The sequence below is a fragment of the Tursiops truncatus genome, chromosome 2 (assembly GCF_011762595.2).
Source record: "Tursiops truncatus isolate mTurTru1 chromosome 2, mTurTru1.mat.Y, whole genome shotgun sequence".
Classification (NCBI taxonomy): Eukaryota; Metazoa; Chordata; class Mammalia; order Artiodactyla; family Delphinidae; genus Tursiops; species Tursiops truncatus.
In genome coordinates this window covers 110,454,475-110,478,336 of record NC_047035.1, presented here as the reverse complement: position 1 = coordinate 110,478,336, position 23,862 = coordinate 110,454,475, and the positions used below count along the sequence as shown (strand labels likewise).

The 23,862-nt window shown below is 49.3% G+C and overlaps 1 protein-coding gene and 1 long non-coding RNA gene across 2 annotated transcripts in view; one reads left to right on the top strand and one right to left on the bottom strand.

Annotated features, from left to right (window-relative positions):
• The window catches only part of CORO2B (coronin 2B), a 139,931-nt gene that overhangs the window by 90,537 nt on the left and 25,532 nt on the right, over window positions 1-23,862 (bottom strand). The gene's annotated exons all lie outside the window — the stretch shown is intronic.
• LOC117311107 (uncharacterized) lies at window positions 19,334-23,304 on the top strand. Its single transcript, XR_012330190.1, has 3 exons — window positions 19,334-19,733; window positions 22,363-22,532; window positions 22,667-23,304. It is a non-coding gene; the product is annotated as an uncharacterized lncRNA (long non-coding RNA).

The following is a 23,862-nucleotide window of genomic DNA, read 5'->3' as shown; positions in this document are numbered from 1 at the left end:
GAGAGAAGATTTGGGGTACAAAGGAGAGGATGAATAAACTCCCTTGGCACCGAGCCTCATTGAACTGGTGGTACCTCAGACACAGAGCAAATCAAGTTGCCTCCAACAGGGGGAGGTTGGGTGGTGTGGGTAAGCAGGGGGCGCCCAGGGGCCTGCGGGATAGGGAAGCAGATGGAGGGAGACCAAGCTGCCCCTGCAAGATCCAACTCAGCAAATGATAACTAAGACACCTAAGACCATCTCTGAGGCCCAGTGCAAATGCTCCTTCCTCCAGGAAGCCTTTCTAGATCTCCCAGTCGGATCAACGCCTTTCCCTTCTGCTCCTATAACACTTTATATTTCTAGCCCAGCCCCACCCGTATTTTGCCTACTGTTTTAGATTCACAGCACAAAGAGGCCAAATGTCTTTTTGACTATAGGCTTCTGGAGAGCAGGGACCAGGTCTGTAATATCTGTATCCCCCGCAGGGCCTTTTGTACAGTAGAGGCTTAATGAATGCTTGTTAATTGAATAGTGAATGAATAAGACACAGCTCCTGCCCGCTTGGGGCCTTTCTCTCCTGTGGCCTCATCACTGCAGAGCAACTAACTGTGTGGTTGTTGAGACCCCGAGTTAGCCTGAGAGGTGAAAAACATGAGGGCCTGGGGGAATGTCGGGGGGACATGGGGGATGACAGCCTCTGTTCCCAACAACAAGGGCTCGGCCGCACCAGGAGGAGGGCAGTGTCACCCTGGGCCGCCTTTCCTTCCCCGCCCTGGCTTCGGCCAGCACCCAGTCATCCCCTCGGGCTGGGGGTCTGTCCAGGCCCCTCTACCTCCTGCACACTTCCTCCTCACGTCATCCCATCCCACCCTGAAGACAATGACCAGACCTGCCCCGGTGCCTCTCACCAAACCATCACTCTGGGTCTCTCCTCCCACTAACTGCTACAGCCAGACTCATCTGGTCCCAGGCACGTGGTTACCTCCCCCCCCCAACCCCAAAACGGCCCAAGGGGACTCCTGGCCTCTCCTCTCTGTGTCCTGGAGTCCCACCCATCTCTCTCACACAGTTCCTGTGCCCTCCCCACCGACATGCTCTTTCTTCTTAGGGTCCGTCCACACTGCGGGTCCCTTCACAGTGCTTGCAGGCACTTAGAGTCAGGTGCTCCACCCTGGTGCACTGCTTTTCCTGTGTTCAGATCTTGCCTCTAAATTCCCTGAGGGTTAGGATGGTGCCTTAGTCATCTCCAGATCCCCCATATGAAACCCACACAGGGAAAAAATAATAATGAATATACAAAATGAAAGTAAAACAAATAAGCAAGCAAAAATAAAAATTAATAAGTAATAAGTAACTTAACAAATAACATTTATTCAGTGCTTATTATGTGCCAGGCACTGTGAGAAGAAATTTATGTGAATTAACTTAGTATTATCCTTCTTAGGCTGACATTATTGTACCCATTTTGCAGATGCAGGAATGGAGGCAGAGAGAAGGCAAGTCCCTTGCTAAGGTCCCACAGTCAGCAGTGGTGGGACTGGAGGTTAGACCCAGGAGTCTGGCTCCAGGGCCGGTGCTCAGAGCCCTCACCACTCTCATGAGTAATTGCTGAGGGGCTTGATGATACGCACCTCTTACCTGCTCTTCAAATCTGAACTTCCACAGAGAGACTGGCAGCTAGAAGCTAGGGATACGGCCCCAGCCTCTGGTCAGACCTGCAGGCCACTCTCTGAAGCAGTGGTTCTCAGCCCTTGCAGCACCTTAAATTCACCTGAGGAGGTCTTTTTTTTCACAAGTATTGATGCCTGGGCCACCCCAGCCAAGGAGATGGAATGTTGATGATGGGATCTGGGCATCTGTACTTTTAAGAGGCCCCCTCAGTGAGAACTAAGAGCCGCTGCTGTAAAGGCGGTGATTCTCACGGGGGCCCTGGCTAGATCTCGCTACCTCGTCCTCTCACTCAAAGGCCGGCAGTCTTGCATCTGTATCATCCAGGCCGCTGTCTTCTTTTTGTCCACATCACTCCTCCCCAAAGGGCCCAGGGGAGGCAAAAGAGCAAAAACTCAACCAGTCATGACACCAAGCCCCCTATCTGCAGCCAGAGAAGGCGCTGGAATATGAATGAGTCTGGAGTAGTCTCGAGAGGTTTTTCGACTTTCTCTGGGGCACTGAACCTTCCCCCCGTCAGTGTTTCCATCCTTAAGGCGTAATGACATAATTCCAACCCCCTGGGGATTGGTGCAATTTTTCCCATTATTTACATGTTTGTACAATTTGGTCTTCACCCTTCCTAGGAACGGGCTTTGATGGTATAACTTGCAGGGTCCTTGTGTATCTTTGATCCGCCGAGCATATCTGGTGGGGAAGGGCGGAGGGCCCTAGAGCCCTGGGCCTCCCAGGGAAAGCGGTAAGCTGCCGGAAATGAGGCCACAGCTTGTCCTCCAAAGGGTGCAGCCAGACTTCCAGGACAATGGCCAGTTAGGCCTTTGGTAGAGTATGTTCCAAGAACAAAACAATCCAGGGGCAGTGCCAACTTCCTGGTTTGAAAATACAGCATCTCAGGGTCAAGTCCTTGAAAGGAATGGATCATGAATCAACCCCTGTGCCCAAAGTGCCTGCCCGGACCCGCTGACCAGCCACTCTCTGCAGGGTCCAGCCTCTTCCATGCCACACCCCCTGCCCATGCTCAGCCTTCCGAATGGTCTGTCCCTCCGGGTGGGCAGACTCTTACTCATTCAAGGTCACCTCATCTGGGGAGCCTTTCCTCATAGTCCTAGGGACTAGGTACAGTACTGTCTTCTCAAAACATCTTTTCACACAGCTCACGGAGCCCTTACCCCAGTGTGTAGCTTCTACACATGTAGGTCGGTCCACAAGTCTGGTTTCTCCCACTAGTATATGACCTTCCTCTCTGCAACCCCAGCACTTAGCCAGCACAAGCCACAAGAGCCACAGACTCAAGCTGACCCGCAGATGTGAGGCTCAAGGGCCAGCGCAGTGATTCAAAATGTTCTGACTTGGTTGCCAACATTAAAAAAATCAGGATATGTCCCATCAAAAAACCTGGATTTCTTGCTTTTCTTGAAACACCAGGAATCAGAAGATCTGGCCCCTCTGGGCCCACATTTCCACTGTTGCTCCTTCAGGGGCTAAGTGGGTTGTCCCAGTCCTGCCCAAGCCACCTCCTTCATCATGGTTCTTGTCTGCGTCTTGTAGACACTTGAACGCTGAGCGCCTGGTAGAGGCATGCTGTAGGTAATTAAAAAAACATTGCTGGGAATTCCCTGGCAGTCCAGAGGTTAGGACTCCATGCTTCCACTGCAGGGGACATGGGTTCGATCCCTGGTCGGGGAATTGGGATCCCGCATGCTACCCGGTGCAGCCAAAAAATAAATAAATGAAAGAAAATTGCTGAAGAATGAGTCTACTTTGACTTTCGAAGCAGCCAGTTCAGAAAGATCTACATGTGAATCAAACAAACTGCATGTCTTGTTAGACAGCATTTTTGGACGACAGCTGGGGACAACTAAATTACCCCAAGAGGATACACTGTGGCACCTCCACACGATGGACTATACTACTCAGCAATAAAAAGGAGCAAACTACTGACACCCCCAATGCCATGGATGAATCTCAAATACATGACGTTGTGTGAAACAAGCCAGACACAAGGCTGCCTGAATGATTCCACGTGCAGGCAGACCTCGTTTTACCGTGCTTCGCAGATGTTGCATGTTTTACAAATTGAAGGTCTGTGGCAACCCTGCATCAAGCAGGTCTATCAGCGCCGGTTTTCCAACAGCATTTGCTCACTTTGTGTCTCTGTGTCCCATTTTGGTAATTCTCACAGTATTTCAAACTTTTTCATTATTATTGTATTTGGTGGTCTGTGATCAGGGACCATGTTTTAAAATTTTTTATTCTCTGGCTGCGCTGTGCAGGCATGTGGGATCCTAGTTCCCCGACCAGGGATCGAACCCTTGCTCCCTGCATTGGAAGTGCAGAGTTCTAACCACTGGACCACCAGGGAAGTCCCTGTGATCAGTGATCTTTGATGTTACTATTGTAATTTTTTTGTTTTGTATTTTTCAATTAAGATAGGTACATTGGTTTTTAGACATAATGCTATATTACACACTATTAAGTGTGTATAGACTACACTATAGTGTAGACATAACTTTTGTATGTCTACACTATACTGAGAAACTCAAAACTTTGCGTGGCTCGCTTTACTGTGATATTTGTTTCACTGCAGTGGTCTAGAACAGCAATATCTCCAAGGTAGGCACATACATGATATTCTGGAAAAGACACAACTATAAAGACAGAAAACAGATTGGAGGTATGGCCAGGCGCTGGGTCCTAGGAAGAGCTGACTACAAAAGGGCGGAAGGGAATTTTGTAGGGGGGTGACGGCAACATGCTATATCATGATTTTGATGGTGGTTACACGCTGTATGTAGCTGTTGAAACGCACAGAACTGTACACTAAAAAGGATGACTATTACTGCTGTAAATTATACCTCAACAAACCTGGCCTTTAAAAAAATTACCGAAAGGAATTTTTGTCCTAGTTCTCAATACAGAAACTTGCATAAAAGAAAGCTTCCAGTGAGAGATTCCTAAGCCCTGAGCAGACCTGGGTCCCTTTGCCCCTGCGGTGACGTTCTCTGCATACTCACTGCAAGGAGCCTTGTAGTATAGCATGGAGAAAGGGTCCCTGGGAATGCTGCGGATTGTCCCCACTTGTCCTGTAATGTCCCCACTTTGGACAGGTGTAGCTTTCGGCCGCTAGCACTGGAGCTAAAAACAAGAGACTCTTGGCCCAAACTAAGAGCCACTGAATTAGAATCTCTGAAGTCAGACCCCAGGAACCTGCCACTCTGATGTTTAGAAAGTCCCTCAGGTGCGTTCAGCATATACTATTTGAGATACATGATATATTGGTTTTAGGCCCTACAGACAGTAGTTCCCAATATGAGTTCCAGGCTGGGGAAAACAATGAATGGTACCTTTCAAAGACACTGATGCTCTGCGCACCATTATTATTATTTGTGTTAGTAACTGTGTTCACTGTTGATTCTAATATCCAACCTCGGCAGGATGCTTCAAGTGTACAGAACGCCCTGACATGGATGACCTCATCTAATCCAGGCAGCTGGCTGGCTTGATTTATCCCCTCTGAGGAAACAGAGAGGTTAGGTTGCCTGCCAAGATGGGGCAGGGGCAGGACCTGTGACCCTGGTGCTTTGAGTCCAGCTCTCCTCTCTTTCCATCCCTCTGTCCCTCTGGCTTGAAATCCTCCTTCCCACTGGAGAATGAACTGAGGAGGGCTGAGCAGAGAGGGAGGAATCAGAAAGGGTTTCCTCTCAATCCAGCTGTCAATAAACCTGTCTGTGTTCCCTGTGCCCAGGCTCAGAGTGGCTGCTGAAATCATGCTGAGGGGGTGGACTGCTCAAGGTGCCCGTCTCCAATCTCATTCCTAGCAAGTTACCCAGGAGTTACCCAGGAGCTGTGATCCAGCAAGCAGTGATCGCACCCGGCCCTAGCTACCTGTATCTGCTGCTCCCGGGAGCACCAGGAGCCTGGGTGCTGGCACGGAGAAGCCCTGCAGGATCTCCAGAGCAAAGGAAGCTGAAGGCTGCCCTTGGCCCCTCCCACCAGGATGCCCAAGATGACTCCTGGACATTGCCCAAGATGGCCTCACCCACTTCTGTTTCTTTAGGAGGGGACGGGGTGGAACTGAGGAGGCGGGATAAACAGGGCAACGAGTGGGAAAGGCTGGAGGTCATTCCTGGCAGCTTGCACATGTTGGATACTGCCAGCATGCCCACGTGACCTTCCAACAGTGCTGCAAAGGGCCCACAGTCTCTGTCTAGCTGCTTCAGTTCTCACCCCAGCTCTGCCACTCTGGAAAGTCTTGGGCCCTCAATTCCAGAGGCACAGGGTGAAGGTGAAAAGAATAGAGCCATATCCTTGCTGCATGACCCTAAGCAAGTAACATCACTGCTCTGAGCCTGTTTCCTCATCTGTAAAATGGGGATGTCATTAATAGTGTTTACCTCATAGAGCTGATGTGAAGATTAGATTTCATAAAATATAAAAAGCACCTGACACGTTCTAGGCCTCTATAAATTTTAACTGTCACCATTATCACCACCACCCTCAGTTTCTCAGTCTGTGAAATGGGAATAATTCTAAACCCTGCCCTGCCAACCTCACAGGGGTTTTGTGAGGTAAGGTAAAACTGAAAATTCCATGAGGACAGAGACTGAGTCTGCTTTGTTCCCCTAAGGCATCCCCAGGATTTAGAACAGTGCCTGGAAATATTAGGTGCTTAGCAAATATGAATGAATGAAGTGTGGGGATATATCCTGTGACTCTGAAGGTACTCCATAGTGATGAGCTGCTTTTGTTTCTAATGAGTAGTCAGTGATGTCCAATGACAGAATGGGTCATGCTGGGAAGTGCTGAGTTCCCCATCACTGGATGCAATTAAACTGGAAGGTCACTTGGCACAGGTGTCAGAATGGGACTCACACATCAGGTTCAGGTTGAACTGGATGACACCTCGAGAGTCCTTGCAACGCTCTTATGCTCATGCATTCCATCCCAAATCCTTCAGCCACCAACTGCCTTCTCAAGCCAATTCAATTACATTCATGGTGAACGTAAAACCAGCCCTGGCATCCTCATGCTGTGGTCACAGACTCCACCCAGATGCGTGGCCTCAAACCACACTCACGTCCACACACACTTACTCCACTCGGCACACACAGCCACTCACCGAGCAGTCGTCACCATCACCACTAACGACGGCAGCAGCTGAAGTACTGAGCGCTCACTGAAAACCAGTGGGCTCAGCTCTGTCTTGCTCCAAAGCCTGTCCTCTTGAGCCACACTGCCTTCCTAACACAAACCAACAACCAAACCAAAGCAAACTCAAGGCTGATTCCAGCGCAGCTGACATCCCAACCTCGATGGCAGGGCCAACTGAGCAAACCTGCCCATTGGGAAGGTAGGTCATGAGCCCAAAGGCACATTTTCACCTCAAGTGCACGTGCACTGGTCTCCAGGGTCATGCAAGTGTGGAACCCCGGCCAGCAGTGGACTCCTGCTGGGGCATAAGCCGCACGTGGACCCCAGCTTGCGAATGGTTCCAACCCACCTTTGTAATTCATCTCTATTACTGCCTTCCTCAACCGTACATCACGAACTGGACCCTTCCTGGTCACCTCTGGGCCTCTGCCTCATCAGGAGTGCTTTCTCTTCTCCTGGCAAACCCTATTCTCCTGCTCGGCAAAGCCCCTTTGATCCCTCTCTGATCCTCCCTCCTCCGTGCTCCCTCTAGAACACCTGTTCCAGTCCTCCGTTCCAGTACTTACTGCAGTGTTCTCTGGCTTGTTGTTTACGTGTCTGCCTCCCTTGCTAGACTGTGAGTCCCTAGGGGCCGGGGCAGCGTCTGATTCAACGTGCAAGCCCATCTGTGAGCGCAGGGCCTGGCACTGCAAAGATGCCCGTCAACACTGTGGTTTCATTACTAATGGCCAGGAAGGTGCCCACACAGGGCACTGGCAGGGTTAGCGGTGGTCATACAGTGGAGACTTTTCACTGCTCATATAATCCATCCACATGGAGCTGAGTAAGCAGGCGAGGAGAACATCTGTGGCTCGTTTCGAAAGCAGTAACTTCCCAGAAGTGGATGGCGTGGCATCGGGAGGTACCGTTCACACTGCTCCTAAGTGGAGCCCGGCCAGTAGACTGCCTTGCTTTCACCCAGCCGACTTTCTACCATTTGTTGGGGGATTTCATCACAGAAACTGGCTCCCCACCCAACCTTGCCCGACACGCACGGCAGGATGACCTGGAAATCCTCTAACCCTGGTCCTGCCACAGCTGGCTGGGTGATGGCAGGCCCACCCCATCTCTGGGCCTCAGTTTGCTCATCTGAAAAACAGGAGAAACAACCCCTGGTACATCTGCCCTATAGGGCTGGGGTAAAAGGGGATGAGTGAGTAAAAGACAGAAGGCACTTTGGAAATATGAAAATGATTCAAAACCAAGATGCGGGGCCAGATGAGGTTGGAAGAGGAAGGCTCTCTTCACTCTTGTAGCTTCAAATCTCCTACAAGACCCACAGGCAAGGTCCTATCTGGGCCTCGGCTTCATCATTTGTCAGATGGGGGGTTCAGCTGAATCAGTGTTTTCCAAACTTCATTATTTGTGAACCCCTGTCAACACGTTTTCACCACCTCTACAAATCACCTGAACCACATTTATTTTAAAATTTTGTTTAAATTGACTTTTTCTAAAATTTGAGCATCTGCTTGAGCCTGATTCTAAGCAATTTTACACATGACAAAACAGGTTTCATGTGTTAACTACATTTGTTTCTAATATACATTACATAAATATGGGACAATTAAACCAAACCACGTTCATCCAGGTCCCACTGAAACCATCTTGTGCACCACTAGCAGTCCATGTCCATTCTTTAAGAAACACAGAGAGAGGATCCTTCAGGCGCTTTCCAGCTCCAAGAGCCCAAGGTTTACATCTGTGTGATGCACCCACCTGGCACCCAGCCCTGGAACAGAAGCCCTAGGAGATGGTAAGATAATCCCTACTTTCCAGAAGATTCCAATCTTGTTTGTGAAAAACTGTTTTCCAGTTGCTTCAGTGTGCTTCACTTGTATTTTATTTAAAGTTTGCTCTAAGGCATTATACCTAAATGTATATATTATAGTGGGATGAAAAATTAAGTAGGTGACAAAATTCAGATTATAGGAAAGTCAGGGTAGGAGAACTGAAGCAAGGCAAAATGAATACATAAAAGGCTTCCTGGAATTCTTGAATGCCCGCTGGAAGAGTACCACAGATTGGAGCTCTGAGCTTCCTAGAAGCCAAAGTAAAAATGGAAACATGATTCATTCTCCTTTCATTCTTATCAGCATGGTATATATAAGCAACGTCCTCATATGCATCCCTGAGATAAGTACGATGTGCTGGTCTCTGAGGCTGCTGACCTAGGCAGAAAGATGCTGCTCCCTTCTCCTGACAGGTGTCCTTGCCTCTCTTTGAGCTCAGCTCCTGTGCTGATGCCACTGTGCTCTACCCTCAAATACAACTTGGATCAGATCACTTCCCTTTCTCAAAAATGTATGTTTTCCTCTTACCTCCAGAATGAAATTTAAAACTTTCAGGCTTGTATTCATGCACCACCATGAACTAGCCCCGAAGTATCTTTAGGGTCAAATCTCTGGGAACCTCATATTTGGATCTCAGTGAAACTGCCTGAGTCAGATCTTGGCTCTACCACTTAGAAGCCGTGAAACCCCAGGCAAGATACATAACTTCCCTCAGACTCAATTTCCTCACCCTTAACGTGAAGACATAAAGAGCTCTGTCTCATGGGGTAATTCTGAGAACCGAATGTGATGACCCTGGAAAGGCACAGCTCACATGCCGTTAGCTCTTCTGCGGGGCCCTCTCGTTATCTCCTGGCCTGTGCTCTTGCTGTGGCTTCGCTCTGGCTGCCTTTCCCCTTTCTTTGTTGACTGAAATCCTATCATTCATCCAGACGCAGCTCAAGTGCCACTTGAACCAGGGGCTTCCCCTGATTTTCCCAATCAAAAGGACCCATTCCTTGCTCTCTTTTCCCACAGCACATAATTTATATGCAATACAATACATGCATTATGTGCAACACTCAGCTGCGTTTCTCACCCTGGAGGGTTACCTCCTACTAGTAGGCTATAGAATCCAAGTGGTAGATTGCTACTGTCACAAAAAAAGAAAAGAGAAGGGAAGGAAAGACTAGAAAATATCAGCATGCATGGCATGACTTTGTATTTAGTTTTGTATATATAACATATATATGTGTGCATGTGCTCGGTCACAACACAAAATGATTTTCTTACTAGAAGTCAGAGCCAAAAAATGTCTGGAAGCCGCAGCACTATCTGTGGGTTCGTGGAGGGCAGGAACCAAGTCAGGTTCACCTCTGTGTCCCCAGCAGTTAGCACAGAGCCTGGCACATAGTAGGTGCTCAGTAAACACCAACTGAAGTGAACTGAAAATCTAGTAATCCGGAACAGTGTGTTTACTAGGGTATTCCAGGTGCCCGAGATTCAACTGTAAACCCCCATGTTCAGCCACAATTTCTGGGGGCCCCATTCAGGCACAGGGTCCATCCAGCAGGATTGCAGTTACCCAGTGGGGATTCCAAAATCGAGGATGCTGGGAAAAGAACAGTGTGGCTTAGTCCCTGCTTACCCAGGACCCCCTCACAAGACTCCATTTTCATCTTCTATAAGATGGGAGTGATGATGCCAGCAGCGTCCACCCCACAGGGAGAGAACGCAGTGAGGAAAGGCCTAGAGTTGATCGGGTCCTGCTCTTCACATCAAGTTTGCTGAGAAGGAACACACACAAGCACATGCTTATACACATACACATGCATGCACATACTCACACTCACACTCACACTCACACACACACACACACACACAGTTACAGACATGCACATACACATACATTTCACAGGGGGGAGCGTGGAGGCCCAGTGAGGGCAAGTGACTTTCCCAAAGTCACACAGCAGACTAGGGGCAGAGCTGGGACTAAACAAGTCCCTTGGTTCCCAGACCAAGAACGAAGAGAGGACAAATGATGTATTCAACAGAAAGATGTTTGGAAAAACACAGAAGGTTCCTTTCAAGAGTGAGAGGCGATGTCAGGCCCATCTGCACGATCTGCAGAGGCAAGAGGCTGCAGTGGCCGACATGGCCCTCTCCTCCCGCGCTGCCCCTGCATTCCGGCCCATCCCCAGCTGCCAGTCCCCTAGGGCCACCTGTGCCAGGACAGCACCCTGTCCTGCTCTGTAGAGCCAGAGGGAGCCGATGTCTTTGGAAAGCATGGACTTGGAGGCAAATAGACCCGGCTGTTACTCAATGCCAACAATTCCTGGGCCATTTTCTTAACCCCTCAGGGCTGTGGATTCTCATCTGGTAACCACAATTACTGCTCCACTTCCATGATTCTTGGGAGAATGAAAGGAGACGAGGTAAGTTAAGGACCTGGTAAGTGTGTATAAACTTTAGCTCCTGCCCTTCTTCCCTCTTCCTCAAAACCCTTTATTCCTTCCTCAGAGATTTCTTCCAAACAAAAACAAAACACCTCTGACCACATCTTCTCCTGCTCTAACACCTTCAATGTCCTACACCAAGAGAAGAAAGTCCAAGCCTCGCAAAACACTCAAAATCCCTCATGGATTGGATTCTGTTTCTTTACCTTGTTAACCCTTTTGTCCATCAACGGAGCCATCCGTTTTGTCCATCCCCTGTCACCCGGGACCACAGGGTTTGCTGAGAATGAACACACACACACGTAAGCACACACTTTCATGTATACATGTGTGTGTGCGCACACACGCACGTGCACACACACACACAGCGCTCTCCCCTCAGACTTGCCTTCCCCACATCCTCCCTTCAAAACCCCAATTCCAAAGCCTTCTCAGATCCACGCGGTTGGAATTAGTCTGCCTGTGTGAGTTTCGTTCCAGAACTGAGTGCACTTCAGCACGCCGTGTCATCACTCCTTGCGTGCCGGCCTGTCTTTCCCCAGAGACCACGAGCGCCCAGGAGGTAAGACCCCAATCTTGGGGCCGCTGGGTGACACTGGGTCCAGGCACCCAGGGCTCTCACTGAAGACTGCGGTGCAGGACTCCCTGTGCGTGTTGGGGCCCACGTGCCAACAGCTGCACTCACGGCCTGTCAGAATCACTCGGGCTACGGCCTGGAACATTTGCACAACTGCTCACAGCATCCAGCAGGCATCTGAATCTGGATCCAGGGCAGCCACCGGCTTTCAAGGGAGTGTGGCATGGCAGAAAGGCCAGCAGGCCAGGCAGCAAGAGACCCTGGTGGGGGCTGGGGGACCTTGAGCAAAGACTTCCCTTCTGTAGGAGTCACAGTCGAATTCTGAAACCTATAAATAACACTGAAAATAAGGCTACATGCCTGTCTGAGAAGGAACTAGGACAACCGAGAGCTTTTTCAAGCTCCATGCCTCCTGCCCAAGATCCTTAACTCTCCTCCTCTTAATAAATGTATATCAGAATCTGGGATGGTAGAGAAGAGGCAGGAATATTATTCTGAAAGGCCCCTGAGATCATTCTGATTAGTCATGTCCCCAACAGCAACCCAGTTAGGCCCACGACTATACTGTTCGGTACCGAAGCACAAGCTGTATAGTCAGTCCTTGCGCAACCTACACCAGGGCACGATGCTCAACCAACCCGAGGCAGGACACAGTGCGCTCCAGGCAGAGCGCAGGGCAGTGGAAAAAGGGTTCTTCCAGCACAGAAGGGAGAAGAGGGTTTGCTGGCCAGGGCTGCTGGGTGGAGGGAGTGAGCCTGCGTGTCAACCACCGGCAGGTCTGGCCTGCAGAAGGGGCTCTATAAACGGCAGCCTCCTCCGCCCTCCTCCTCTGGGGGAAGTCTGTCTTCCATCAGGCAGGAAGCATCTAGGAGGGAAAGCTATCCATCTTCCTTCTGCTCCTCTGGGCCTGACCACAGCCTCTGGCTCAGGAATGGGCCCGTTACAAAGGCTCGAAAACTCTCATTCCACAAACATCTACTGTATGGTTGCCCCGTACCAGGTCCCCAAGTTAGGGGCTCCAGAGGAGCAAGACCCGCCTGCACCCCTCAAGAGGCTCCCCGTCTCGGGGGATGACTGACTTTCTGTCCACCCTGATTAGGAAGGTCCCCATTAGTCCCGTCTCTTGAGTGCCTGAGGCGCTCAGGCCACACCACAGGTGCCCCAGGGAATTACTGGCTGACTGGAGCCAGGGTTAGCCAGAGAGCCTCTGTTAATGACCAAACAGTGCGTTCTGAGCAGATCTGGGAGCCCTGGGAGGTGGAGGGAGGGGGGACCGTTTCCCTGACTGCCCTGAACTTGCAGTGAGCCATCGATCCTGCTTCAGCCAGGAAGGTGGTGTCCACGACGCCTCACCTCTCTCTCCGCTCAGAGGCCCTGCCGCAGAGCCCATCTCCTCCACGCAGCATGCCCACCATCCCATCCTCTGGGCATGCAGTGCCTCGTAAACAGGACTCTGTAGGGGGCAAGCCCCCATCCCACCCGGCTCCCACACACAGAAGCTTTGTCTGAGCTGCTGATGCATAATACATGGGCACAGGCCTGGACCAGCCGCGGGCCCATCTTGGACAACAGGCCCATCACTAAGAGGCTGTGAGGGGCGCAGCCAGGACACAATGTGCTCCAGTCAGAGCTGAGGGCAGTGGATAAAGGGCTCACTGGGGCCCTGGAACCAGCCCCTCCCCCAGCGCACAGTGCAGGGGTGGAGAAGAAGGCTGTCCTCAGAGGGCCCCGGGGTTGTCCTGAAATCCTCCCAGCCACTTTCCAGTGCAGCCTCCAGCCACATCCGTGACTCCTGGGCTTGGCTGTTTCTCCCTGTGGCCCGTGGAGAGTCATCCAGGACCCTTCCTTGTCTCGGTCCCCACGTTCCTTCCTTAAATGAGTTTCTCTAGCAGGCATTGCCACCGTCAAGGTCTAGTTTGCTCCTTGGGGTCTTGGGCTCCCTGATCTTGGCTATCCCAGAGGCCCCTCACCTACCCACACCCACACATCAGCGGGAAAACAACATGGAGATAACAGAGACTAAGAGATAGACATAATGAATCACCACCTACTACGCACTTCCCAAAAGAGGCCATGCACAATTTTATGTGTTAGAACAGCATCCTTTGTCTTGCAGGGTATTTAAGTAGGATAAATCCACGTGCAGTCATCTCTATATAAGCAGAATTGGGGAATTACAGGCCGCTGCTTTAGCAATAAGGATCTGGAAGATTCCCTCTTGAACCACCATGCAAACACGTTGAAGACGTGTTCAGAGGGTCTCGCTAGCACAGAGATGCTTACTCTGAGGCCCGCTCCCAGAAATTCTGATTCAGAAGGTCTGGAAGAGAGTCCAGGAATCTGCCTCTGAATAAGCACCTAAGAGATTCCAATGCAGGTGGGCACAGATGATGCTTTAAGATGTATTGGTTAATGAAAAATTATAGGTTTCAAATACGCAAATAAGTACTACACACTGGTGGTTCACTAAACAATCCACGACAAACTAAATCAATAATGATAGAGTTAAACTCACAGCAATTTTCAGTTAAAAAGCAGAAACAGCAGCAACTGGACATTGGAGCCAACTCAAGATGACACGGAGGGCAAAGAATGCTTACTGAGAATTTCTGGATTTCTGGTACACAGTAGGAGCTTTGCCAAAGACTGCAAGGCACCAGCCACGTTTGTCAATTTTAAGACCCCAATAAACTCTAGGGATGTACTAATTTGGGTTTCCAGATACCAAATATGGTTTGATAATCCTTGGGTTTTTTTTTTTTTAACTTTTAATTTTATATTGGAGTATAGCTGATTTACAATGTTGTGTTACTTTCAGGTGTACAGCAAAGTGATTCAGTTATACATATACATGTATCTATTCTTTTTCAAATTCTTTTCCCATTTAGGTTGTTACATAATATTGAGCAGAGTTCCCTGTGCTATCCAGGTCCTTGTTGGTTATCCATTTTAAATATAGCAGTGTGTACAAGTCAATCCCAAACTCCCTAACTATCCCTCCCCCCACCCTTACTCCCCACCCCCGGTAACCATAAGTTCATTCTCTAAGTCTGTGTAAAATAAAAATTTATGGAATTATGCTTCATTGGCTGTTAAGACTCTAAGGAAGGGCTTGCAATTCCAAATCTGTTCTCAACCCTTCAGGGACAGACTGGTCCCTCTATATTCACTTTTGGTTCTTGTCAACACGCACATGCATCTGCAACAAGAGCTTTTAAGACCTTCATTAATTTTATCTATTTCTGGAGTCCACCCCAATAAAAAATGAGCAATGCGGACACATTTTCCATATCAGGATGTTTCTGAAAAGGAGAAAGTTGGACCCACCTAACTGTTCAATAATAACGGGCTGATAAAATCAAGTATATTTATGTTCACATGACAGACTATTATAATACAAGCATGAAAAGTGTGTTTTTGAAGCATATACCATATTTCATCAAATCTAACTCAACTGATTGTAGGACTGACCATTATTTCATTATTTCACGTTCTTCCGAGAAAGAAAAACATGTAGTGATAAACTAGGACATGCTGTCTATTGAAAATATATCCCAATTTCAGAAATCACAAAATGTGCAATATTGTAATCAATGAGATATAGTAATAAATAATACCATGAGAAGATGGTCCTGATACAATGTTATAATAATAAATGCAAAATGGAGGATATACTTAAATACACTCATAGGAAAAAAAAAAGTGAAAGGAAAAGCAGAAAAATGGTCCAGAATGAACACATATCATCTTTATAATCTGAAAAAGATATCATTTTTTAAAATAATCATAAAAATAAATCCACTGGAATGGGTAAAATCATGGCAAGCACGTGCACGTCCACAGAGAGCCAGTTCCCACAGTCGCACTCCCTCATGCTGAGGAACCGCAGCTGGCTTAGGTCAGTTGTTGCTCAGTACATGGGATGGTTCCCAATGTTTTGCTAACAGAAGCCTTAAAGTGCTTCGTTCATTTTCACTCTTGGGTTATTTCCGTGGCCACCTGCAGGGTGTGGCATGGAAGGTGTCAGCTGGCAGCTCTGTGAGTTGGAGTTAAGGGACAGGTTGGTGTGTGAGGTCCATTTTCTCTCAGATCCTATTTCTCTGTATGTGAACATTCTGGACTGGCCTGAGGCCGTGCTGGCCTCCCTAACCCACCTCACAGAGGTTGAAATTCCTCAGCTGGGGAGCAGAGTATCATACTCTGCAAGGTGATAAGTCATTTCAGTAAGTGAGATGAAAACATCAGTTCCTCGAGAGATGGGACCCTGGGAGAGATGTACCCTCAGGTACTGAAGATGGATGTAGGATCTAGTCTGAGGCCAGGTTTCCACAAACAGAACTTAAAGGCACAAGGGGCTTGGGGAGGACGAGGGAGGGATGGGAGAGTAGGGGGGGCGATGAATGAGAGGAAGGGACGTGAGGGAAAATGCAGAAGGGACATGACACCAAAGGAAAGGGCATGAAAAAGGAAACCTGGTGCCTGGGAGACAACCTTCTCCAAGGAAAGCAGCACGTCAGAGTCCATGCCCGCCTCCCGGCAGGGCCAGAGAAATGCCGAATCTCTACCATCTTTGGATGCCATGCCAAACTCCCAAGAGGTATCTGGATCAGTAGGAAAAAAGGGAGGGGGTGGAGGTAAGCAGAGGGGTGTGAAGATGCAGGACTCTCACACAGGATCCATGTCCCATCAGGTTGTCCCCCGGCTATGCCCATGCCCAGCAGCCCCAAGGGACCAGCCAACACGTCAGGAATGGTCAGAACATTGAACTGGGACCTGGAGACTAAGGTTTGAATTGTGACTCTTTCAAGTGACCTTCAGTACATCATGTGCCCTCCAGTACTCAGTGTCAGGAAATGTAAAATTGGAGGGCGTAAATCAAGTGATCTTTGAGGTCCTTTCTGATTTGGACATCTATGTTTCCAAAACAGGTGCAACTCAGGGAACTCACTCACTTAAAAAAATTTTATTTTATTTTTTAATAATAATATATATACTTAAGGTGTACAACATGATGATTTGGTATATATCTATACACAGTGAAACGATTACTAAGGTCAGGCTAATTAATCCATTCATCTCCTCGAATAGTTGCCATTTTGTATGTGTGTGTGGTGAGAGCACCTGAAATCTACTCTCTTAGTAAACGTCCAGCATTCAATACAGTATTATTAACTATAGTCATCCTACTGTGCATTAGACCTCTAGACTTGTTCATCCTATTAACTGCAACTCTGTACCCTTTCACCATGACCTCCTCATTTCCCCACCTTCCTGCCCCTGGTAACCACCATTCTGCTCTCTGCTTATACGTATTTATTTGGCTTTTTAAGATTCCACATATAAGTGAGATCATGCAGGGTTTTTTTCTTTCTGTGTCTGACTTATGTCACTGAGCATAATGTCCTCCAGTTTCATCCATGTTGTTGCAAATGGCAGGAAGTCCTTTTTTAAGGTTGAATAATATTCCACTGTATATCTACATCACATCTTCTTTATCCGTTCATCTGTCGATGGACACTCAGGTTACTTCCATATCTTGGCATTGTGAATAATGCTACAATGAACATGGGGGTGCAGATAGCTCTCTGAGATACTGAATTCATTTCCTCTGGATATAAACCCAGAAGAGGAATTGCTGGATCATATGGTAGTTCTATTTTTAATTTTTTGAGGAACCTCCATACTGTTTTCCATAACGGCTGTACCAATTTACATTCCCACCAATGGTGTACCTGGGTTTCCTTTTCTCCACATCCTCAACAACCCTTATTATATTTTATTTATTTTTAATAACAGCCATCCCAACAGGAATGAGGAGATATCTCACTGTGGTTTTGATGTGCATTTCCCCAATGATTTGTGATGTTGAGCACCTTTTCATATACCTGTTGGCCATTTGTATGTCTTCTTTGGAAAAATGTCTGGTCAGATCCTTTGCCCGCTGTTGTAACTGGGTTGTCTTTTGTTGTTGTTGTTGATTTGGTTTTTGTTTTTTGCTATTGAGTTGTATGAGCTCCTTTTATATTTTGGATATTAGTTCCTTCGTGGATATATGGTTTGAAAATATGTTCTCTCAATCCATAGGTTGCCTTTTCTTTTTGTTGATGGTTTCCTTTGCTGTGCAGAACATTTTAGTTTGATATAGTCCCACTTGTTTATTTTTGTTTTTGTTGCCTGAGCTTTGGGTGTCATATCCAAAAAATCATTGCCAAGGTTAATGTCAAGGAGATTTTCCCCTATGTTTTCTTCTAGGAGATTTATGGTTTCATGCCTTACATTTAAGTCTTTAATCCATTTTAAGTTGATTTTTGTGTATGCTGTTAAGATAAGGATCCAACTTCTTTCCTTTGCGTGTGGATAGCCAGTTTTCCCAACACTATTTATTGAAGAGACTAATCCTTTCCCCATTGTGTTTTCTTGGCACCCTTGTAGAAAATTAGTTGACTGTATATGCTCGGGTTTATTTCTGAGCTCAAGTCACTCATTTTGTTCATCAAACAATTACTAAACATATATCATCTGTGCAAGGCACAGCGTTAGGACCACAGGAGAAAATGCAAAGCAGAATGGGAGGCCACACTCACGGAACATTTAATACTTGTCAGGCACCAAGCTACCCTATATTAGTGACAATCCTAAGGGGCAGGTATTATTTTTTCCACTCTACAGACAGTAAAACTGAGGCTCAGACCTGTTCGGTTATCTGCCCAAGGTCACAGAATGGTAAGTGGTTGAGTTGAGAGCCTAACCCAAGTTAACCCACTATGCCTCATCTTCCTGCTAAGAAAAAGAGCTCCACCTTTGCCTTCAAAGAACTCACAGTCCAGTGAGTGTCTCAGTTAGCCAACCAACAGAACAGCAATACTGAGCGGGAGGCAGAACAATGCCTGACTGACCCAACAGAGAGATGAAGGAGTAGAGGAAACGCTGGCATGGAGTCTGCCTGAAGCTTGACTCAGATTCCAGATTCGCAGTGCGGAACCAGGGGTAAGGGAGGGGAGGAGTGGCACTGGCATTTCAGGTAGAGGATACGGCACAAGGCGTGAATGCAGAGAGGGTGAAGTTCATGGGCCATCGGCAAAGGGCAAGGAGTCTGCTGCTGCTAGAACAGAGGAGTCTGGAGACAAGCCTCGGAAGACAGGTGGGGCCAGGCAGCAGGGGTCTTGGATGTCAAGTTAAGGGTCCGTAGTGAAGGGGTGCACCCCTGGACCTAAGGCAGCCCCCAGCCCTTCCTCCACAAGGTCAGGAGGAAAACGCAGAACTTCAGGGTAGGGAGTGGCTCACCACTTGCTTCCTAAACCAGTGGAAGCACCAGAGACCCCATTCACCCTGCAGAGCCGGGGCTCTTTCTCTAGGCTGCATCCACCCACATTTACTGAGGGCCGCTAGTGCCGGGCCGCAGGACTGCAAACTCCCTGAGGACAGGGCCCATTTCTGAGAGATCTTCAATGCCTACCCTGTGAGAGGTGCTCCAGAAATACTCACCTAGTTAATTCTGAATAACAAGTAGAATCATTACCACATCCTTTTTCTCTCTGTGTCTGAGCCTCTGGCCAGGTTTCCACCAAGAGAACTAAGAGGGTGGAGGGGAGAGGTTGGTTACACAATTACAGGGCCCCCTAGGGATGCGCCAGCTGGCCAATCTGGATGACTCATGCGGATTCCAGGTCCAGCCAGTGTACCGAACGGGACCTCTTTGCGCTCCCCCGCCCCATTCCAGCCTGTCTGCCATCACTGCCAGTGACGAGTCCCAAAAGGCCCCTCCACAGGCGTGTGGTGAAAATCGGCTCTCAGATCCCACGTCCTCACCAGCTGACCCCAGCTCACCCCTGGGCAGCCAGCGCAGCAGCCTGCCATCAGTAGCTTGTGTGCCTTGGGTTAAGTCACACAGGAGGCTCTGGGAAAAGAACAACAGTGAGGGGGCCAAGGACCAGGAGGACAGGCCTGGCAACGGAAGGAGCTGGGAGGCCAGTGGCAAAGAGAAGACAGAGACGCCAGTGACCTCCTAAATACACATCTACTCCCCAGCTCAGGGAAACCTTCCATCAAAGACAACACAGCACTTCCTGTGTCACCAGCCACTAGCGGGAGGTAAGGCTCAGCCCCAGGGTTCAGAGATCCCCCTTCCTTTTCCTCTCCATTGACCCTCCTCTGGTTCAGTCTCTCGTTACCTCGTGCCTAGATGCTTGGTGTGGACCACAAATTGACCCACATAGCCAGGGCCCTCTTCTTAAATATGGACCCTGCTGGGAGAAAGAAGGAAGACCGTCCCTAATGGGCGGGTGTGACCCAGTCCACCAGATCCTCTTTCCCCTCTGCCAGAAAGGGTTGAAGACGGCACACCAGAGGACGAGCACAGATTCTCCTGACATAGAAAATATGCCCCTGCAGGGCAGCTCCACCCCTGGTCCTAACAAGGCCCCACACTCATGCTGTTCTTGTTACCAATACTTCCCTTGTCCCGTCCGCCAGGCCAAATCCCAGCCATCCCCAAGGCCCAGTTCAAATGCTGCTTCTCCTCGAGCCCTGCCCTGCTTCCCCTGCCCGCTGTGCTCTCACCCAGGGCCCTCGGGACTTGCCACTGCACTGGCTGCAATCACAAGTCAGCTTCCTCTCTGCTGCCCCTGGAGGATGGGGTCTGAGTCTGAGTTCTCTCTCTGTGCCTGGCATCGAGTAGGGGTTGTAGTAAATACATGGTGAGTTTTAGTAAATACTTGTTGCAATATCTGTTGAATGGATGGATGGAGGGCTGGAATAGTGGACACAGCAGGAGGCAGATGACGATGATAAAGAATTCCAAGTCCCCTCCTGGAGCCCCATCACTCCCTTGGTGGGAAGCCTGAGAAAAGGCATTTAGGAGTCTGGCTGGGGAGGGGCAGAGAACAAAGCCTTGAGGCTCCAACCACTCAGGATTCAAGAATCCTGGTTCCTGGGGGCAGTCCCTCCTTAGGAGAGGAGGAGCTGGGAAGAAGAGGAGAGTGCGTTCCCTGACCCTTGGTTCTCACATCAGCCTCCAACAAATCCCGCCCCCCCCAACACACACACACACACACACACACACACACACACACACACACACACGTAGAGGGAGATGGGCTCCCGGCTGGCCCGGCAGGGGAGTTGTCCCCAAGGCCACAGGCTTCCAGGGAACTAGAGCGTGGGGGAGGGAGTACCCGCCTTGCTGGCCCTTTTCCCAGAAGGCCTGGACACTGTAACCACCACCTGCGGGTCTGCCCATGGATAGCCAGCCATAGGAGGCCAAATCTTGATCACTGAACCGTGGGCACTGGCGCAGCCTCTGACTTCCAGCCCTCAGACTGCAATGGCCCTGTCGAGGCCCCTCGGTCTGGTTTCAGTTGCCTAGGTCCACGGGAAAGGAAACACTTGCACAGAGGCACGTTGCAGGAAAAGTGTGGTAAAGCCCCCTCCCAAGGGCGGCATCTCACAGTCTATAAACCTCTTTTTGAAGTTAGTCTAGCAGCCGCAGCTGAGCTGGAGGGTGGCAGCCAGGCACATGGGAGTCCTCATTCCAAAGACCCTACTTCACGGGGTTCTATGCCTGAGGGCATCTGATTTTGACTGAAAGATGATACACTCCCTGGGGTCTCGGGAAAGTAGGGGACGTGAACATGGGATGGCATGTGTTCCTGGAGACCTAGTCTGACCCACCTTAGACAGGGGCTGGAAGTTACTAGCCAAAAAAGCACTTTTTGAAAAGGACTCTGAGGTGGGTTCCATGTCCCCTCCCCTTGAATCTGGTATGGAAGTGACACTATGTGACTTCTGAGGCTAGGTCCTAAGAGGTCATGACCTTCTGCCTTGTTTGCTTGAACACTTGTTCTTGGGACCCTGAGTGGTTATGTAAGAAATCTGACTCTCTGAGGCTGCCATGCCACGAGGAAGCCCAAGCCACATGGAGATGTCCTGTGTAGATGCTCCCGTCCACAGGTACAGCTGGGCCCAGCCTTTAAGTCACCCCAGTCCAGGCACCAGACATGAGAGCGAAGAAACTTTCAGATGATTCCAGCCACTCCCCCCTCCACCGGTGTTCAAGCCACACCTAGTCATTTGTGTTTTCCTAGCTGAGACCCCCAGACATTGTGGAACATGGACGCGCTGCTGTCCCCTCTGTGCCCTGTCTGGATGTCTGCCCAACAGAACCCATGCAGCCCCTTGCTAACCCCTCCACCCACTCCAAAAGCCCAATGTCTGTCTCCACCCTGGTAAGCCAGGGAGACTCGGGACGCTTGGGGAAGGCTCCTTTTTGTAGCACCATCCATCGCAGGATGCCCTTTCCACAGCTCCGAATCAATCAGGCGAATGCAGGATGTACCGAGTACCTGCAAAGCGCCTGCCCCATGCCCGCAGCTCCAGGAGATGCTGAAAGCATCTTCCATGCCCACCCCCTGGGCTCAAGTAACTTGTCCTCTATCTGGAGCCATCAGAGGCTGATCAAAGATATCGGGGGAAGTGTAAGTCAATGTTCAGTTATGCTCTGGATTTTTCTCTGTCCCAGTTTCAAATATTCTGACCCACTGTATCCATGAGCTATCAAAACATCTGCGTCATTTCAATGTTTCTATATCCAAAGCTGCATTTTCTACATTGACCTCTTCCACCCAGAAGCAGCTCAAAAATCTTGCAGACCGTGGGCCAGAATTTGGGGTATGGAAAACGTTTACTTTAAGGAAAGCAACTGACCAACAAATGCTTTGTTCAGTTCAACAGAACAGATGCTGACAGCCTGCGAGGTCCTGTGCTGGGCACTGCAGGGCCCATCTACGCAGTTCTAGACTCAGGAATCCCAGAGCTGAATGGGCCTCATCCACACTGACCAACACAGAGCCCAAAGCCCCCTCACGCTTGCCCTCCGGACGGCAGCTGGTGCAGGTGACCTCTCCCTCCTCCTTGACTTTCCCTCGGCCACACCTTCTCAGTCACTTCTGAAGCCTTTTCCCCTCCTCGGTCTCAGCCACAGAGAGCTTGGGGCTCAAACCTGCCACTTCTCTTTCACTTTAACCCAGCCCCTAGCCTCCATGGGAATTACCTGGGCAGCTCTGAATAAATGCTGATGGGCCACCACTCCAGAGATTCCGATTCACTGACCTGGAGGGACCTGCAAGGGACTCTGAAGACATCGGTGGATGAGACCCACTGCCTCTACTCTTCCCTGCCTGAGGTCATCCACACTCAGAGATTTAAACACCTTCTACAAGCTGATGGCTCTGAAATTTCCACCTGACACCTGGACCTCTTTCCTGAGCTTCAGACCTATCCCTTTAGATTCTCGCAGACACCTCTAACCTAACACGTCGGGAACCAACTACTGATCTCCCCACCCCAGGCTGCTCCTCCTCGGCCGCCATGACTCCCAGTAAATGGGACTTTTATTCCACAAACCTGAGAGCCATCTATGAATTCCCCCTTCTTCTCTCCCTCAGCCCACGTGGAGGTCCTGTCAATTCTCCCTTCACTTTTCAATCTCAGAGCATCTGCATTTTCCAAAGAACTTTTACAGTTATAATCCTGGTCTGCATACACCTTTGTACCCGGCCCTTTTCACTTAGCAGGAAGTTTCCCACATGCACAGCATTTGGTATTATGCTTTTTAATGGCTGCAGAATGCTCCATTGAATAAATGCTGCTTCGTTTGCTTAGCCAGTCTCATACTGTAAAGCCTTTATTTTGCTTCCAAATTCTAGTTATAAATAACGCCGTGAGGAGCATCTTGATGCACAGAGCCTTTCCCCGCCCTTGGATTATTTCCTTTGGACAGAGTCCCAGACGTGGGATTACTAGGTCTCAGGATTGTGGACATTTTTATGGCTTGTGAAGCACGTTGCCAAACTGCTCTCCAAAAAGGGTGAAACTACTTTACTTTCATGTGTCTTTTTGATGGCTTATACAGGTTGGAATATGCCACCACAGACCTAGGACAGTCCTGGCAGCTGAGAGTCTGGAGTTCTTCTTCTTTTATTTTAAAAACTTCTTAAGAGTTTGCTTAATTCTCTCCTAATTATCAAAGTGATAAATACACAATATAGAAAGGCAAACCCAGGGGCTTCCCTGGTGGCGCAGTGGTTGAGAGTCCGCCTGCCGATGCAGGGGACGCGGGTCCGTGCCCCGGTCCGGGAAGATCCCACATGCCGCGGAGCGGCTGGGCCCGTGAGCCATGGCCGCTGAGCCTGCGCGTCCGGAGCCTGTGCTCCGCAACGGGAGA